We start from the raw sequence: 17370 nt of genomic DNA, 5'->3' as shown, positions 1-17370 counted from the left end.
TGAGCTCCGGTCTAGCCCACCATTATGAACTTTGGCAGTAGTGTCTTCTACAAGACTCCTTTTCTTTGTAATAGCACAGAAATTTATCTAGAAGAAACCGTTGAAGGAGTCACTTTATTTTATTTCTTTCTTGATACTGGGGATTGAACTCAGGGAGCTCAGCGCTATACACCCTTTGTTTCTTTAGTTTTTTCTTTTCTTTTTTCAGAAACAGTTGTCATTACTCTAGGCTGCTGAGAGTCTTATTAAGTTGCAGAGTCTTGCATTGAGCTTGTAATTCTGTTTTACCATCCCAAGCAGTGTGATTGTAGCTGTGCATCACCATGCCCAGGTAGAAGGGGACACTTCTTGGTCTGGCCCACTTTGCCTGTCCCCACCAGCTCCTTATGTCTGTTAGTTTCTGCTCCTGCTTTTGTTGGCAAAGGAAAAGTTGAATCAGAGAGGAGGGAGGCCAGGGAGCCCCATGCCCAGCAAGGAGAGCTGCCTGGATTCCCGGAGCCTCTCATGGGACCCTGGGGTCATTTAATGTGTATCATGGAAGGTGTGGCAGACAACTGAGTAAGAGATCTTGGTTTCTGCCGGGTGTCGTGGCGCACGCTTGTAATCCCTGGGCTTGGGTGGCAGAGACAGGAGAGTCGTGCAGGTTCAAAAAAGCCGCAATCACTGGCTTAGGAGACCCTGTTTCCAAATAATAATGTAAAAATAGGTCTGGGAGTATAGCCCGGAGGTAGAAGGGCTTCCAGGAACCCCAGGACCACAAAAAAAAGAGAGAGAGAGAGATCTTGGTTTCTCCATCCCACCCACCAACACCTCTAGGTGCCAGACACCTGCCTAGGCATTCTGGTGAGTCACTCAGTAAATATCAAGTGCTCAGAACAGTGCCTGGTACAAACAAGCGCACAAATGTAATTTCCTGTGGATCCAGCAAAGCTAGGGTTCTGGTTCTTGGTTTTAGGCTGAAGAATAAAGAGAATCAGTAAAGGAGAAAGCTTCCATCAGCAGTTACTCAGGGCATGACAGGAAGAGCCCCAGGGAAGTCTCAGGATTAGGAGTCACCAGAGTGATGGTTTAGGTCCAGTGAGTAGGATTTTGGAGTCACAGGGACCTTGTGGTGAAGGCAAGCTCTGCCAGTTCCTGCTCATTCATATTTCTTCTTCATTTTCTGTGCACAACACTCTCCTTCCCAACTTCAGACTCAGAAGACACATCTGAGTCTCCCATCCCAGCCCCGCTCTGTCTTGGTCATCCCTGCCAGGGGAATACCCATCTTCGCCTGGGGACCTGTACCCCATGAAGGCAGGGTGGGGGTGTTCTCTGTCAGTGCTTAGTGCCCAATTTCCAAACAAGCACTATTTATTGAGCACTCATTATGTGCCAAACAGTATTCTAGTAGTTTGGTGCATATATCCTTTTCTTTTCTTTCTTTTTAAATTTTTTTTATATCAGAGGATGAACCTAGGAGAATTTTACCTTTTCTTCTTTTACCATTTTTCTTTCTCTTTTTTTGTAGTATGGTGATTGATCCCAGGCGTTTCTACCTCTGAAATAGATCCCCAACTATTTTTCCATTTTATTTTTAAACAGTGTCTTACTAATTTGCTGAGGCTGGCCATGAACCTCTGATCCTCTTGTCTCAGCTTCCCACTTGTTGGCTTTGCAAGTGTGCACCACCACGCTCAGTTCCTTTTTGTTTCAAAACAGGATCTTTGCTAAGTTTCTCTGGGCTTCTCTGAGTTTTTTGACTGTCTTCAAACATGCATTCCTCCAGCCTCAGCCGACCTAATACTGTTAGTACAGACCAGTACCACGAAGCTCAGCTTTTTCTGCATATATTTTAATTTCCCATATTTTCTTCATTATCCCGTTAACAAAGAAACTAAGGTTTGTCCATGGCTACCCAGATACTTAGGGACAAAGCTGGGATTTGAACCAGGCCATCCTGGACCCTTCAGTAGTGCTTCACTACTACTGGGGTTTGTGGAGTGCCAGAGGTAGAAACTGACCTGTCCCATTACTTCTCTCCCTAGCAAGACTCTGGAACACCGTGGAAGCCCAGAAGCCCTTGTCAGTGACCTATTGTGTCTTTATCAGGAGGTACCTGCTCACCCAAGTCACCTGGTCATTACACCTGAATGAACTGCCCAGATGACTGGAAGAGAGAAGTGAGAGCCAGGTGACTGGAACCATGCCTGTCACATTCGACATCACCAAATTCTTGATGCTGCTGTCCTGGTACCAGGTACATGGCGGGGACAAAGTCTGTACAGTGGAATACCAGAGTTGGGAGGAGCCAATTCTGCTGCCAGTGACCCTCTGTGTACACTGAGTTCTGTGTGTGAGCTGTCTCCAAACCCACTGTCTGCACCTCAAGCCACGTACAATACCACCACCACCGTTTATACTGGCTACTCAGGTAAGAGTCCATGCTGTCGCAAACCAGCTCAGTCTAATTGGGGCGCGAGTCCACTCTCGGTCGAGAACCTCAGCAAAGATCGAGTCCACTCGCGGTCGAGAACCTCAGCAAAGATGGGGAAGGATTAGAGTGAAGTACTGCAGCCTCTTATCTGCAGCGATTCTTTCCCTTCTAGGAACTAAGAGTTCCTAGTGACGGCGCTCTCTAGAAAGAATCTGATATGGACAAAGGCTTCTTGAGCCAATGACAATTTATTACAGGAACCCAGAAAAATTTATACCCTTCACCAGTGAGATTAATAATAGGAGAAAAAAGAAAAGGGGCGTAATCACAGCAAAACAATAGTGAATTACATGCAAACAAAGTAAATGACTAGTCCAGCATTTAGGAGATTAACTCCGGATCTTTCTTCCGATATTGCAGCAGAGCAGTTCCAAAGGGCAATCTTCGAGAAGAAACGGGCACGCCCAAGGCTTGGAGGCTTCTCGGGGAATCTTCTTTAACTTTCTTGGAACTTTCCATCTTTTGTGCTCAGTCCATATAGCAAGTGTGGGGAGATGTGGTGATTCAGGTGGATGTGATAGAGTTTCTTCAGGTGTTGGCATCTTACCTTCTAAATCTGAAAGCTTAAGCAAACTCACAACACAGTTTGGCAGACAAAACACCAGAAACAACGCCATGAAGTTCTTGGATTTAGTTGTCAGATGTATTTCCTTAACTGCTGAACACTCTTCTTTAGACAACAAGCCTATTAAAAGCCTATTCATCTTTAATAATCCATTTCCCTGTCACAAACCCTCTGCAACCTGCTTCTAACTTTCTAATTCCTTTCTTTCCCAGTTGGGACGTTCTTATGATAAGCTCTTCTTCATGCAAAAATGCTTTTCTTACTCTTACAGTATTTCCTTTCCTTCATACATATATATTTAGAACATCTGTCCTTTATTTTGTCATATTGATTTCTAACCATGCGGCCAGTCTCTCTGTCTCGGGGAATGCTCATACTGGGCGTAGAAGTCAACAATCTTTTTCCTTCGGCTCTAATGTATTTGGGCGACTAAGTTGTTCATCAACTAAATTGCTTTGAAGTCACACACAAAGTTTTATCTTCTCTGTCTCTAGGCAGGATCTCAAGGGTAAACAGAGTTACCTTAAACTGAGCTACCGGTTACCGGAGTTAATGGCTTAACCTAAGTTAGTGATAGGAATGAGGGTCGGAGACCATTTGTGATTGCTGCAGCTGGAATGCTTATCACAGCATCTGAGTTCTGGCCAGTTCTTCATTACTATTGAGCAAAGCCAAGGGCGTTTAGACAAATTATTGGAGAATTTATTTCCACGGACTCAATTTCTTTCATAGTCCTGATCTCACATCACCGGAGCAATTCGTGTAGAGAGTTAAAAGGAATCATTACCAAGAAAATAATAGTCATGAAGGGTATCTAAAAGTGGGGGGTACTTTGGCCAGAGACGACACCTCCTTCTCGGGGCTTGTTGCCGATTGGCTATGTGGAGTGGGGTCTCAACACATAGATGCCGAGGCAGCAGGCGGTCTCGGCACCATGCCTCTCCCCAACTGGTCTACCCTGGTTCCCCTAGCCGGTATGGATGCTGACACCCCATACTGTTTCTGTTTAGCACAGTCTATGACGACTTTCCTCACATGTTCCCACTATCTCTCCCAGTCATTACCCACACTGCTGCACCCACAGTTTACACTCAGGTCCTAGTCAGTGTTCTACACTGTTTCACCATTGTCCGCACCTGACCTGTGCACCCAAGGCAGTGCTGCCCCTGCTGTCCACAAGAGCCACTTAAAGGACCAGCTGGGGGAGTTATCCTGTCCTCATGTTGCCCACATTGACTCCTGTGACCCCGTCCACTTTTTTTTTTTTTAACTGCAGATTAAACTCGGGTGTTCTGACTCTGAACTCTGTCCCCAGACCTTTTGATCTCCTATTTTGAACCAGGTTTTCAGCAGGCTGCAGAAGCTGGCCTAAGAAGCTGGCCTTTGCCTACAAACTTCCTGCCTCAGCCTCCCAAGTCCTGGGGTTACAGATGTGACTCACCAGGCTAATCCTGCCCCACATGTTTTTACACTGACTTCTTGAGCATTTCTCAGGCTGCACCCTAAACCTCTGAGGCCTTTTCCTCCTATGAAGTGAAGTCAACGTATTTGTATACCCTTGGAAGTATCCCACTTCTGGGCCTGTGTGTTTTTTCCTCCAGAGCATTTTTAATTCCATCTCCATCTATGCTGACAGCCATTATCTCGCCTTTAGATTGAATGCCCTGTCCTACAACGTCCACAGTAACCCAGCACCTATGGTTCAGGACTGGGGCACTTGAGTGAGGACACCCAGATCTAGGTCTGAGGGAGAACACTGTGCCTGGATCCCTGGGAGTGAGGGAAGAGGGCTGGGGCCTTGATCTCTGGGTCTGAAGGAGGAGAACTGGGGCAGAAGGGGGATCCAGGATAGTAGAGAGTGAGAAAGAGCACAACTCTGGGTCCCAATAGTGATCTTGGGAGAGTGTGTGCACTGGTTCATCCAGGCAGTGGTGGCAGCTGCCACAGGCTTAGTGCCAGCCCTCCACTGTGGGAATCTCAACACGTGCAAGGTCAGCAAACTTTCCCTTCCTGGGTAAAAGGCTAATTTCAGGGCTAGGGCCAGTGCTTAGTATAAACAAGTTTCTGAGTTCAGTCCTGGGCACCACATATCCAAGACCAAGAGGTGAAAAAAACAGCCATAGTTTGCAGAGCGTTTGTATCTCTCTCCAAACTGCATCCTATGGGGCCCAGGTTACACCACCTCCCTGTTACCTGGTGTACCTCCGCGATTGTCTCCACTGGTCACTGTGTAGATGAGAAAGCTGAGGCTCATAGCAGTGAGGTTTCTCCAAATTCAGGAGGTTGGACAATAAGACAAATTTTTGTCCATTTTATATCTTATTTGTTGTTTTTTAGTTTTTTTGTTTTGTGTATGTACTGCTGGGGATTGAACTCAGGGACATTCTACCTCTAATCTACATACCCAGCCCTTTTTATTTTTATTATTTTGAAACAAGATATTGCTACATTACTATGTTAAGGCCTCAACCTTATGATTCTCCTGTTTCAGCCTCCCGCCTACTGGGCTTAAAGGTGTGTGCCACCAGGCTCAGCTAACGATTTTCAGTTTGTGTTGGGCAATGACACTTGAGCTGTTTTTTCTTGAATCTGCAGTCTTCCCATCTCAGCCTGTTAAGTCCCAGTACTGAGGCCTTTTCTGAGGGTAGGTGTCAGGTTCGGGAGGCCTTTTCTGAGGGTAGGTGTCAGGTTCGGGGATGGGAGAACATCTATCGAGCAGAAACACACCCTGATGAGAATTGTTTATTATTCAATGAGTCACTCTGACTGTGTGTGTATTTGTGTGTGTGTGTGTGTGTGTGTGTGTGTGTGTGTGTGTTTGTATATATGCATGTGTGAATTTGGCGTTGTTTTGAGGCTTTTTTCTCCAATTCTGTAGGTTCTCTCTTCAGACTCTTGTTTCCTTTGCATCCAGGAGTTTTCAAATTTCAAGGTTGTCTTGAAGTAGTTTCTACCAGTGCCAAAATATACTGAAGAATTAGCCCTATGTTTTCTTCAAGTAACTGCAAAGTTTCTGAACTAATTTCTAGGTTTTTGACCTATCTTGAGTTTTGTGCAGAGTAAGAGATGGAATCTAATTTTATTCCTTTATTCCTTTTTTTCTGGACATTCAGTGTTCCCAGGATCATATGTTGAAAAGACTGTCTTCTCTCTGGCACATGTTTTGGCACCTATGTCAAGAATCAACTGGCTATAAGTGTGTAGATTCATCTCTGTGTCTTCTATTCTGTTCCACTGGTCTGCATGTTTGTTTTCATGCCAATAGTATGCTGTTTCATTCCTATAGCTCGGTAGTATAATTAAAAATTAGGTATTGTGATGGTTCCACCATGATTCTTCTTGTTCAGAGTTGCTTTGCCTATTCTGAGGCTTTTGTTCTTTCATATGAATTTGAGAACTGTTTTCTTTAGTACAATGCAGAATGCCATTGGTATTTTGACAGGAATGTCATAGAATCTGTATGTGGCTTTTAAATCTGTAAGGCCCTTTTGACATATTTATCCGAGAACATGGGAGATCTTCCCGTCTTCTAAGATCTTCTTCAGTTTCCTTCTCTGGTGTTCTGTGGTGTTCACAATATAGAACTTTTGCCTCCTTGGTCTTGTATTACTAAGTATTTTCATTTTCAAAGGAATTGGGAATTAAATTATTTTCAAGATATTTTTCAGTGTATTTGTGGCTGTGGAAAAGAAAAACTATTGATATTTTAAGTTGATTTAATATCTGGGTACTTTGCTGAATTTATCAGCTCTAGAAGTCTTCTGGTGGAAGATTTGTGTTATATATTTAAAACATACATATGTATAATATAATATGTCATATGACTATAATATATAATACATTATTATTTATATTATACTAATATATATTAAATATATATTTTATATAATACATATTTTTTCGTTCTCAGTATAGAATCATGTCATCTGCAAACAGAGGTAATTTCACTTCTTCTTTGTGTGCTTGTATTCTTTTAATTTCCTTCTCTTGCCTTATAGCTCTGGCTAGAATTTCAAGTATTATATTGAATAGGAGTGGTGATAATGAGCATCCTATAAGGTCCTCATCACATTTCTCATTAGAAAACCTAAAACCAGCCGGGCATGGTGGCGCACGCTTGTAATCCCCCCGCTTGGGAGGCAGAGACAGGAGGATCGCACAGGTTCGAATCCAGCAGGATGTGCTGGCTTAGGAGACCCTGTTTCCAAATAAAAATGTAAAAAAAGGTCTGGGAGTGTAGCCCAGAGGTAGAAGGGCTTCCAGGAACCCCAGTACCAAAAAGAAAGAAAGAAAGAAAGAAAGAAAGAAAGAAAGAAAGAAAGAAAGAAAGAAAGAAAACCTAAAACCCAGAATGCAATAGGTCAATATATTTAAAGTGATGAATCCTTTGGCCTGCAATACTGCCCTTTTCATACAAGGGGAAATGGAGGTATTCCAGATACCATTGTCCTTTCATGCTGCTCTAACAAATACCATAGGCTGGGTAATTGATTAAAAATAAAAGTCAATTTCTAGATGTTCCGGAGGTAAGGCCAAGGACATTCCGCATTGGAGAGAGTGGATGACTTGAACTCACTATAACAAGGCCTTTCTTTTCCATTTCTTTCTCTTTTTTTTCTTTTTCTTTTTTGGAAGTACTTGGGATTCTATCCATTCTACCAAGGAGCCAAGTGGCCAGCGATAGCCTTAAACTTGCAACTTCCTGACTAGCTTGGATCACAGATTTGTGTCACCATGCCAGTTTAATAAATAAGTGTGTGTGTGTGTGTGTGTGTGTGTGTGTGTGTGTGTGTGTATTCCTGGGTTTCAACCCAGGGACTTGTAAATGCTCACTCCTTCCTAAATGTACACATCCTATCCGGGAAATTGCAGCTTCATAGACTAACCCCTCCTGAATCCCCCTCTCAACACTTGCAGTGGGGTTGAAGTCTCAATAGGAATGCTGGGGCACACACATTCAAACCACAGCAGCAGATAAGCAAGAGCCAAGGGAGTTGATCACTAGACCTATTCTGCATAAGGGCAATCCTTCAGGTGGAAATGAAGGACATTAGATAGGAACTCAGAGGTGGATGAAGAGAGAAAGACCTCTGATACAGCCAATTTCATGAGTTAGAAAAGTTTGTGTGACTTTTGTTTCTCTTTTTCCTTCGCCCCCAACCTAATGTGAGAATAATTTAAGATAATATATAGAAAAGAATCCAATTACCAGTCTATATTACTGAGCACACAGCACAAACACAATGCTTTGTGACTTTTGTCTCTGTTGGGGTGGGATTTGAGCTGTGCACGAGAAGAATCTGTATGTTCTTGAGCCTGTCCTGCTGCAGACTCACATCAGTGGTACCAGTGTCGCATGTTAAATTGAATCCTCACAGAACGTCAAAGAAATATCTATGGACCAGACCCCCTCATATGAAAGAGATGGGGATTAAAATGTTTCTGTAACAAAAATCAAACAAATAGAGAAGGTAATCATGTGGAATTGAGGGACAGAAACACTGTAAGACATTCAGGAAACAAATGACAGAATCCAGTCCTCCCTAGTCAGAGAAAATGCCTGAACACACCAATGAAAATGACGGGTGGTGGCACACGCCTTGAATCCCAGTACGTGGGAGGCTTAGACAGGAGGATCACAGGTTCCAGGCCAGCCGAATTAACAGCAAGACACTATTTCAAAATAAAAACTAAAAAGGGGCCAGGCATGGTGGTGCACGTTTGTAATTCCAGCTTTTGGGAGGCTGAGACAAGAGGACCGCTCTCTCTAAGCCACCTGTGTAGCCTGGCATGGCTCTTGGCTCCTGTCCTTGCATTAGGTTGGGGGGGAAGGAAAAAGACAGTGTCCAGCAGGTACCCTGAATAACCACAGGTGAGAGGACCTCTCCACCAGGTATCGACTTCCTGGCACTCAAACACCTGGTTTACCAACCTTTTAATACCGATGATCCAGTGAAAAAAAGTAATTGAATACACTGAGTATAGATATGATGAGCATTTTATTTGTGTGTGTATGTGTGTATTACTGTGTATTGAACCCAGGGTATTCTACCTCTGAGCTATACCCCTAGTTCAGTTTTTAAAATTTTATCTACAAACAGGATCTCAGTAGATTGATGAGAGCCTCACTGCTTGCTGAGGCTGTTGTCCAACCCATTATCCTCCTGTTTCAGCCCAAAGGTCCACATTGTTTTTAAACTGTAAAAGCCACTGAAGCACTCTCTAAATTTTAACTTCTAAACAAGTTAGTCTCTATACCCTATGGAAGTAAAGAAGCTTTTAGAGGTTTTCTCATTCTTGTTATTAAACTGGGAAAAGTCTTGGAGGGCAAAGGTAAGACAGCCCCAGCAGGCCATGGCTCGCCCTGATTGGGCCATGTCTAGCCATGACCTCACAAAGAGCCTCTATGAGGTGTCAGGGACTGGCTATATAAGGACCTGGCTGTTACTGGTCATTTGTCCGTTGAGTACAGGAAGCTATCGTGTGGTGACCTGTAGGACTGTGTCTTGGTGCTTGTGTGGATTTGGATTCAGTTTGGCTTTGACTTCTGATTTTGGACCTAGGATTTTGGATTTTGGCATTGGAACTTTGGATCGTGGACCTTTGGATTTTGTACTTTGGCTTTGATTTTTGGCTCAGGACTTTGGATTTCGGGCTTCGACTCAATGGCTGGGAAGAGAGAAGGTAGGGAGGTGAGTCCAGGCATCTCCACCGACAATCCCTGGAAGGAGGCCCTCAAAGGTCAATATACCATCATGCGGAAAATTGGCCAGGGTGCATTTGGCAGCATCCATCTGGCCTGCCATATCCTCACTGGGATGGAGGTGGCTATAAAAGTTATAAATAAATCAAGGCATCAGCTCCCCTTCATGCCAGAGGTAGAGATAATGAAGACGGTGGAACATCAACACGTGGTGCAGCTCTTTGAGATTGTGGAGACACCGAACACAACTTGTATAATCATGGAGTTTGTGAGCGGGGGTGAGCTGCCCGTTGGCCTGAGGGAGGAGGAGGCCCGGCGGCTGTTCAGGCAGATCCTGTGGGCGGTGCACTATTGCCATCAAGAAGGCATCATCCACAGAGACCTGAAGCCGGAAAACATCCTGCTGGACCAGGAGGGGAACGTGAAGCTCATTGATTTTGGGCTGAGCTGTAAAATCAAGTCTGGGCAGCAGCTGACATCTTTTTGTGGAACTCTCGCATTCTGTGCTCCTGAGCTCTATGAGGAGCAACCATATGGCCCCAAGGTGGACATCTGGGGTTTGGGGGTGGTCCTCCACTTAATTTTAACAGAGACTCTCCCCTTCTTGCAAAGTCTCAACTCTCAGGAGAAGAAAGAGCGGGTCATGCGGGGACACTACAAGGAGCCCACTCACCTTTCCCCCGAGGCTCAGGACATTATCAGGCAGCTGCTGACAGTAGACCCAGCCCAGAGGCCAACAGCTGAAGATATTCTAGGGCACCCATGGCTGGTTCAGGGTGAAGACGTACCACCTCCTCCCAAGCCTCTCCCCAAGGAGCCGAATGCCTTGATTTTAAGGGTCATGCGTTGCCTGGGATATGACCCACACCTCACCTGGATGTCTGTGTCCAACAGACTTTTTAACCATCTGAGTGCCACCTACCTCATGGTACAGCGGAGGGTGAGCCAGGGTACAGTCCAGGTGAGGCAGAAACAACATCAGAGCAGTGCACCACCTCCAACACCAGCAGACACTTTTGCTCTCCCCCCAGTACGGAGAGCTAGCGAGCCTGCCCGTCCCACCAATCCCTTGCTCTCTGGGCATTCCCTGGACCAAGAGGGCACACAGTTAGGGCACAAGAGAGACAGAAGACACAGCCTCCCAGCCATCCCCCTGGGCAGCATGGGAGGGAGTAGTGCCAGCTCGATGGAGAGTGACAACAGCTTGCCCAGTGAGAGCGTGCCCAGGGAGAGACTGCCCAGCAGGAGCCAGCTCAGCCCGGAGGGGAGGGGAGAGAGCCTGCCCAACAAAAGCCTGCCCAGCAAGATCCTGCTCAGGGAAAACCTGCCCAGCAAGATACTGCCCAGAAAGTGCCTGCCAAATGTTCACGTGCTTAGCCCCAAAGGGAGAAAGCACAGGCTTTCTACCATTCAGCGCTGGCACCAGAAGAAAGAAAATGACAGCTGGGCCCCCTCTCTGCAGACCATCGCAGAGAGAGAGGAGAATGTGCCAGTGCCTGAGGTGTGCACCCCTCAGCAGAGTGAACAGAGCCTGGGAAGCACGAGTGAGAAGTCCCCTGCTCCCAGCATGGCACCCCTGCACGATCTTGAGGACACAGCCCCTGACGTCACCTGGGGCTGGAGGCAGGCTGGCAAGAGAATTCTGGGCAGCATCATGAGAGCCTGCTGCAGCTGCCTGATGGCCAAAAAGACTCGCCCTAGAACCAGCCAAGAAGCAAAGAGGTGCCCTAAAACATTCAGAGCTAAGGTGTCTCCATCAAAAACAGGCCAGTGAGCAACATCAAGGGGCACAGAAGACACAGCCAGCCAGCCCTTACCCTGAGCAGTAACAGCCCACCTGATTCTCCTCTGCCCACCATGGAGGAGAGTCCCAACAGCCTGCCCAGCAGCAACACCAGCCCAGCGAGAGCCTGCCCAGTGAGAGCCTGCCCAGCAAGAGCCTGCCCAGCAAAAGCTTGCCATAGGAAGCAAAGACACAGCCCAGCCCCCCTTCTGCTGACCATTGCAGATGAGAGAGTGAAGAACCTGCTGGTGTTTTACCTGCGCACCTCACAGCAGAGTGGACAGAGCCCAGCTGCTGTTCGTCTGTGCGGTGATTTACCTGCACACCCACAGCAGAGTAGACAGGGCTTGGCTGCTGTTCATCTATGTGGTGACTTAACTGAGGCCCCTGCAGCAGAGTGGGCAGTGCCTGGCTGCTGTTCCTCTGTGCAGTGATTTATCTAAGCCCCCTGCACCAGAGTGGACAGAGCCCAGCTGTTGTTTGTCTGTGCAGATCTAGTGATAGGACGCCCACTCCCATCATGGCACCTAGCACAGACTGAGGCACCCCAGCCCAGCTTGTGCTCCCAGAAACTATTGGCAGAGGCAGACTCAGCCTCCACCTGGCAACCCCGTTGTGAGTCTGCAGCCACTGCCCTTGACCACACATGTGGTGAGTGAGCTGCAGAATTGGGACCAAGATCTTGAGACCCTCTGTAGTTGCCTGATGGCCCAAAGGTCCACCCTGGATCCACCCAAGGGGCTGAAGAGAAAGGCAAGCAGAAGTGCCCTGAACTACTTGGTAATAAGGTGTCTCCAGTCAAAGCAGGTGGACACCACCAAACAGGTAGGACATGGAGCCAGGGCAGGAGGGGGCAGGGGGCACAGGCTGCTTGGCATTCCCCTGAGCAGTGTGAGGGGCAATAGTGACATCCCGCCTGCCCCTCCCCTGCCCAGCTTGGAGGACGGAAGAACTCTGGGAGCAAAGACACAGCCTGGCCCCTCCTGTTTCCAACTCGACCCAGAGGAGATGCAAAGAGCAGGTCTGCTATTTTTCCTCATTACTCAGAAGAGAGGAGACAGAAATCTGCTTGTTCTTCCTCTGTGAAGCCCCAGTGAGAGCACCCCACTTCCAGCACCATGGCCTTGAGGTCCACCAAGCCAGCTTGTCCTCTCAGGAACAACTCACAGAACAAGACCCCTATGCCATGCAGCAACCCTGTTGGGTCCCGTGGCCACCACCATGGACAACAGTCACAGCTGGAAACAGGTAATGCAGAGAATCGTGACTCAGATCACAAAGACCGTTGCTATTTCCTATGGGCCCCGATGTTTTGCCAAGGGGCCATCCAAGTAGGTCTAGTGAAAGGGGAGCAGAAGTGTCCTGTAGTCTAGACTTCAAGGTGTATCCAGTGAAAGCAGGCTGCTGTGATGGACCCCAACAAATAGGTGGACACTATAGTGTTTTCTTTTGTTCATGTTTGTATTTTATTGTTTTCAATAGATAAATCATAATTATATGAACTTGTGGGTTTTAGTGTGATTGTTAGACAACTATTTACACTCTAGGATGACTGACTCTTCATAATTCACCTATCTCTCAGCTCCCTGGACCCTGATTTTGGCCACAGTGGACCCCGACAGACAGCAGCTGCAGTGAGATGCTCCAACTCATTGACTTTGGGCTGAGCAGCAAGATCTCTACCAGGCATCAGCTGCAGTCCTCCTGTGACATTCTCCATCTCTGCACCCTGACTTCTTCCAGGACCATGATATGGCTCTGAGACAGATATCTGGGACCAAGGCATCATCTTCCACTATTTGCTCATGAACATCCTCTCCTCAAGACACCACCTTTGAGGAGCTGAAGGAACAGGCCCTGTAGGAAGCTGAGATTTTCCCTCACTTTTCCAAATGTACAAAACATCATCCATCACATGTTCACTGTAGATGCAAACCAGAGGCTGTCAGCCCAACCAATACTGAATCACCCATGGTTGATCCAGGGGGAATATTCACCTATTTCTCACATTTTACTCCCAAAAAACCAAACCCCTTGATCATAAGAGTCATGTGTTTACCCAAACCAGACCGAGCTGTGTCCACCAGAATATTTGACCTCACAATGTCCACCTTCCAGAGAGTACAACAGGGTGAGCCAGGGTGCAGTCCAGGTTTGGCAGGAGTATCAAGGCAGCAAGCAACCTCCATCCCCATAGACACTTCTGCCTTCTCTCTCCCCCAAAGTGGAAAGCCAGTGAGCATTCACTTCCCTCCAGCATGACCCGACTCCCCGTTCTTGCTCTCTGAGCATTCTCTGGTCAGGGAGGACACAGAATCAGGGATGAGGGGGCAAGAGACAGAGCCCATCTGCCACTCCCCTGCCCAGCCTAGAGGAAAGTAGAGAGAGCCTACTTACTGTACTCCAGTGGAGAACTCAGGAACAAAGACACAGCCAGGCCCCCTATTTCTTCCAGCCTAACCCAGAGGAGACTGCAGAGAGCCTGCCTTTCATTCTCCTGCACAAGCTCTGAGGCATCTAGGAGAGTAGACAGAGCCTACCTGCTGTTCCTCTGTGAGGCCCCAGTGAGAGCACCCCCACTCCTCCCATGGTCCTCATGCATGACCTTGAGGCCTCCCATACCAGCTCGTCCTGTGAGAGAAAATGACAGGAAAAGACTCACCCTCCACCAGGCAACCCTGTTGTGCACCTGTAGCCACCACCAAGGACAACAATCATGGCTGGAAGAAGGTAACCCTGAGAATTGTGACATACATGGTAAGGACCTGTTGCTGTTGCCTGCTGGCCCCAAAGATTTGACCTGGATCCCCCCAAGTAGATACAGTAAAAAAGGGAACAGAAATGCTGTGTTTTCAATATTTACCAGGTGTCTTCAGCAAAATCAGGCTGCTGAATAGACACCAAAAGGTAATGCACCTCATTGTCTGTGTCCACTGGAATATTAGAACACTCATAATATTAGGCCACACCTGCCAGATAGTGCAATCTTGGTGAGCCCGGGTGCACTCAAGTTTAGGGGAAACATTAGGCCAGCTCTATCCCCAGCAGATCCTCCTGCATTCTCTCTTTCTGCAAATTGGAGAGCAACTAAGGGTTCCCTTCTGGCCTCCCCCTTCTTTCTCTCTGAGCATTTCGTGGCCATGGAGGACACAGAATCAGGACAGAGGGGGGACAGAAGCCACAGCCTGCCTGCCATTCCTTTGGGCAGTCTGCAGGAAAGTAGAGACAGCCTGCCTACAATTCTCCTGGGCAGAGTAGAGAGAACCCATGTGCTGTTCCCCAGTGACACAGCCAAGCCCCTTCTTTCTCTAGCCTCACCTAGAGGAGACTTCTGAGAGGCTGCCTGTCATTCTCCTGTACAGCTTGGGAGAGAGTAGACAGAGACTGCCAACTGTTCCTCTGTGAGGCTCCAGTGAGATCACCCTCACTATCAGCATGGCCCTACAGCATGACTTTGAGGCCCAAAAGCCAGCTTGTCTTCCTAAGAGTGATTGCCACAAAAAGACTCTCCTTCCACCATGCAAACTTGAGGTAAAACTGTTTCCACTACCACAAAAAATAATGGTGGCAGAAGCAGGTAACCCGGAGAATTGTTACTCAGATCATAAGGACCTGTCGCAGTTGCCTGCAGGCCCCAGAAATTTGCCCTACATCCACCCAAGAACATCCAGTAAAAAAGAAATGAAAAAGGAAATGAAATGTTATATACTTATATATAGGTGACTCCAACAAAAGTAGGCTGCTCAGATGGACACCAACAAGTAATGCACTCCAGAAGTTTTTTTTTTGTTGTTGTTGTTTTTATAAATGCTTGTGTTATGTCATTTTCAATTGATAAATCACAGTTGGATGCATTGGTGGGTTTTAGTGAGATGGTTAGATAAATGTGTACACTCTGGGATAACTAACTTCTAATTAATGTATCTCTCAGCTCCCTGGGCCCTGACTTTGACTACAGTGGACTCTGACAGATAGCAGCTAGAGTGAGATGCTTCAACTCATGACTTTGGACTGAGCTACAAGATCATTGCTAGGCAGCAGCTTCAGTCCTCCTGTGGCGTTCTTCACTCTGCACCTTGATTTCTACTAGGACCAAGCATAAGAGTCCAAGATGGAAATCTAGGGTCTGGGCTTCCTCCCCCACTATTTGCTCACAAACGTTTGAAGTAGCAGGCCCTACAGGGAGCTACAAGGTAGGTGGCAGCTAATCTTTCCACAAATGTGTGAACAATCATCTATCACATAGTGACTATAGGCACAACCATAGGTCATCGACCAAACCAATCCTGAGGTACCCAAGGCTGAGCCAAGGTGAGTATTCACAAATTCCTTAGGAACTGCTCCCCAATTACTATCTTCATGGTGAGAGTCGTACATTGCTTGGGTTTGTGTTGTACACTGGACATGGCTGTCTGTGTCCACCAGAATATTAGACTACATTGTGGCCACCTGCCAAATAGTGCAAACATGATAAGCTTAGGTGTACTCCAGTTTAGGGGAAAACATTAGTCCAGCTCCATCCCCAGCAGATCCTTCTGCATTCACTCTTCCCCTATGTGGAGAACATCTAAAGGTTCTCTTTTCACCTCCTTGTCTTGCTCTATGAAAGGGGCAGAAGGCACAGCCTTCCTGTCATTCCCCTATGCAGTCTGTAGGAGGGTAGAGACAGCCTGCCTGCATCCCCCCAGCCCAGCCTGGAGGAGAGTAGAGAGAACCCACCTGCTGTTCTCCAGAGGAGACTTTGGGAGCAAAGCCACAGCCAGGCCCACTGGTTTCCCCAGCCCCATGCAGAGGAGACTGCAGAGAGCCTCCCTGTCATTCTCCTGAGTGGACAGAGCCTGCTTGCTTTTCCTTTGTAAGGCCCCAGTGAGAAAACCACCACTCTCAACCTGGCCTTGAGGCTTCCAGGCCAGCTTTTCCTGCAAGGAGAAATTGGCAGAAAAAGACTCACCCTCTACCAGGCAACCCTGTTGGTCACCACCATGGACAACAATCAGAGCTGGAAGCAGGTAACACAGAGAACTGTGACCTAGGTCATAAGCACCTGTTGCTGTTGCCTGCAGGCCCCAAAGATTCAACCTGGATCCATCCAAGTAGATCCAGCAAAAGGAACAGAAGTCTTTTTTTTATAAACTTACAAGGTGTTTCCAGTGAAAGCAGGCTGCTGACATGGACACCAACAGGTAATGTACTCCAGAGTTGTCTTTTATAAATGCTTTTGTTATGTCATTCTCAATTGATAAACCACTATTGGATGCACCTGTGGGTTGTAGTGTGATAGTTAGATAATGCTGTACACTGTGGGGTGACTCACTTTTCCTAATTATACCTCTCAGCTCCCTGGGCCCTGACTTTGACCACCGTGGACTCTGACAGACAGCTGCTAGAGTGAGATGATCCAACGCATGAATTGGCTGAGCCACAAGATCACCACTGGGCAGCAGCTGCCATCCTCCTGTGGTGCTCTTCACTCTGCTCCCTTTGTTCCATCAGGACCAACCATAATGCTGGTGCCTGGGAGTCTTCCCCTACTCTTTGATCAAAACCTCCCTCTCCTCAAGACACCAACTTTGAGGAGCTGAGAAACAGGCCCTGCAGGGAGCTACAGTGTGTTCACTTACCTTTCCACTGATGCACAAAATATCACTGATCCAATTTTCCTTGTATACCAGACCCAGAGGCTGTCGGCCAAACCCATCAGAGGGACACCTTGCTGAACCTGGGTGAGTATCCACCAATTGTTTTGAGCCACTCCCCAAACAGCTGAACCTCAGCATGTTGATGATTGCTGGGGTCCAGCCCTAGCAGGAGTCGTGGTTTGTGTGGTTGGTGAGAGAAGAGTC

The sequence above is a fragment of the Muscardinus avellanarius genome, assembly GCF_963383645.1.
Source record: "Muscardinus avellanarius genome assembly, chromosome: 3".
Classification (NCBI taxonomy): domain Eukaryota; kingdom Metazoa; phylum Chordata; class Mammalia; order Rodentia; family Gliridae; genus Muscardinus; species Muscardinus avellanarius.
This window is presented reverse-complemented; position numbering follows the sequence as displayed.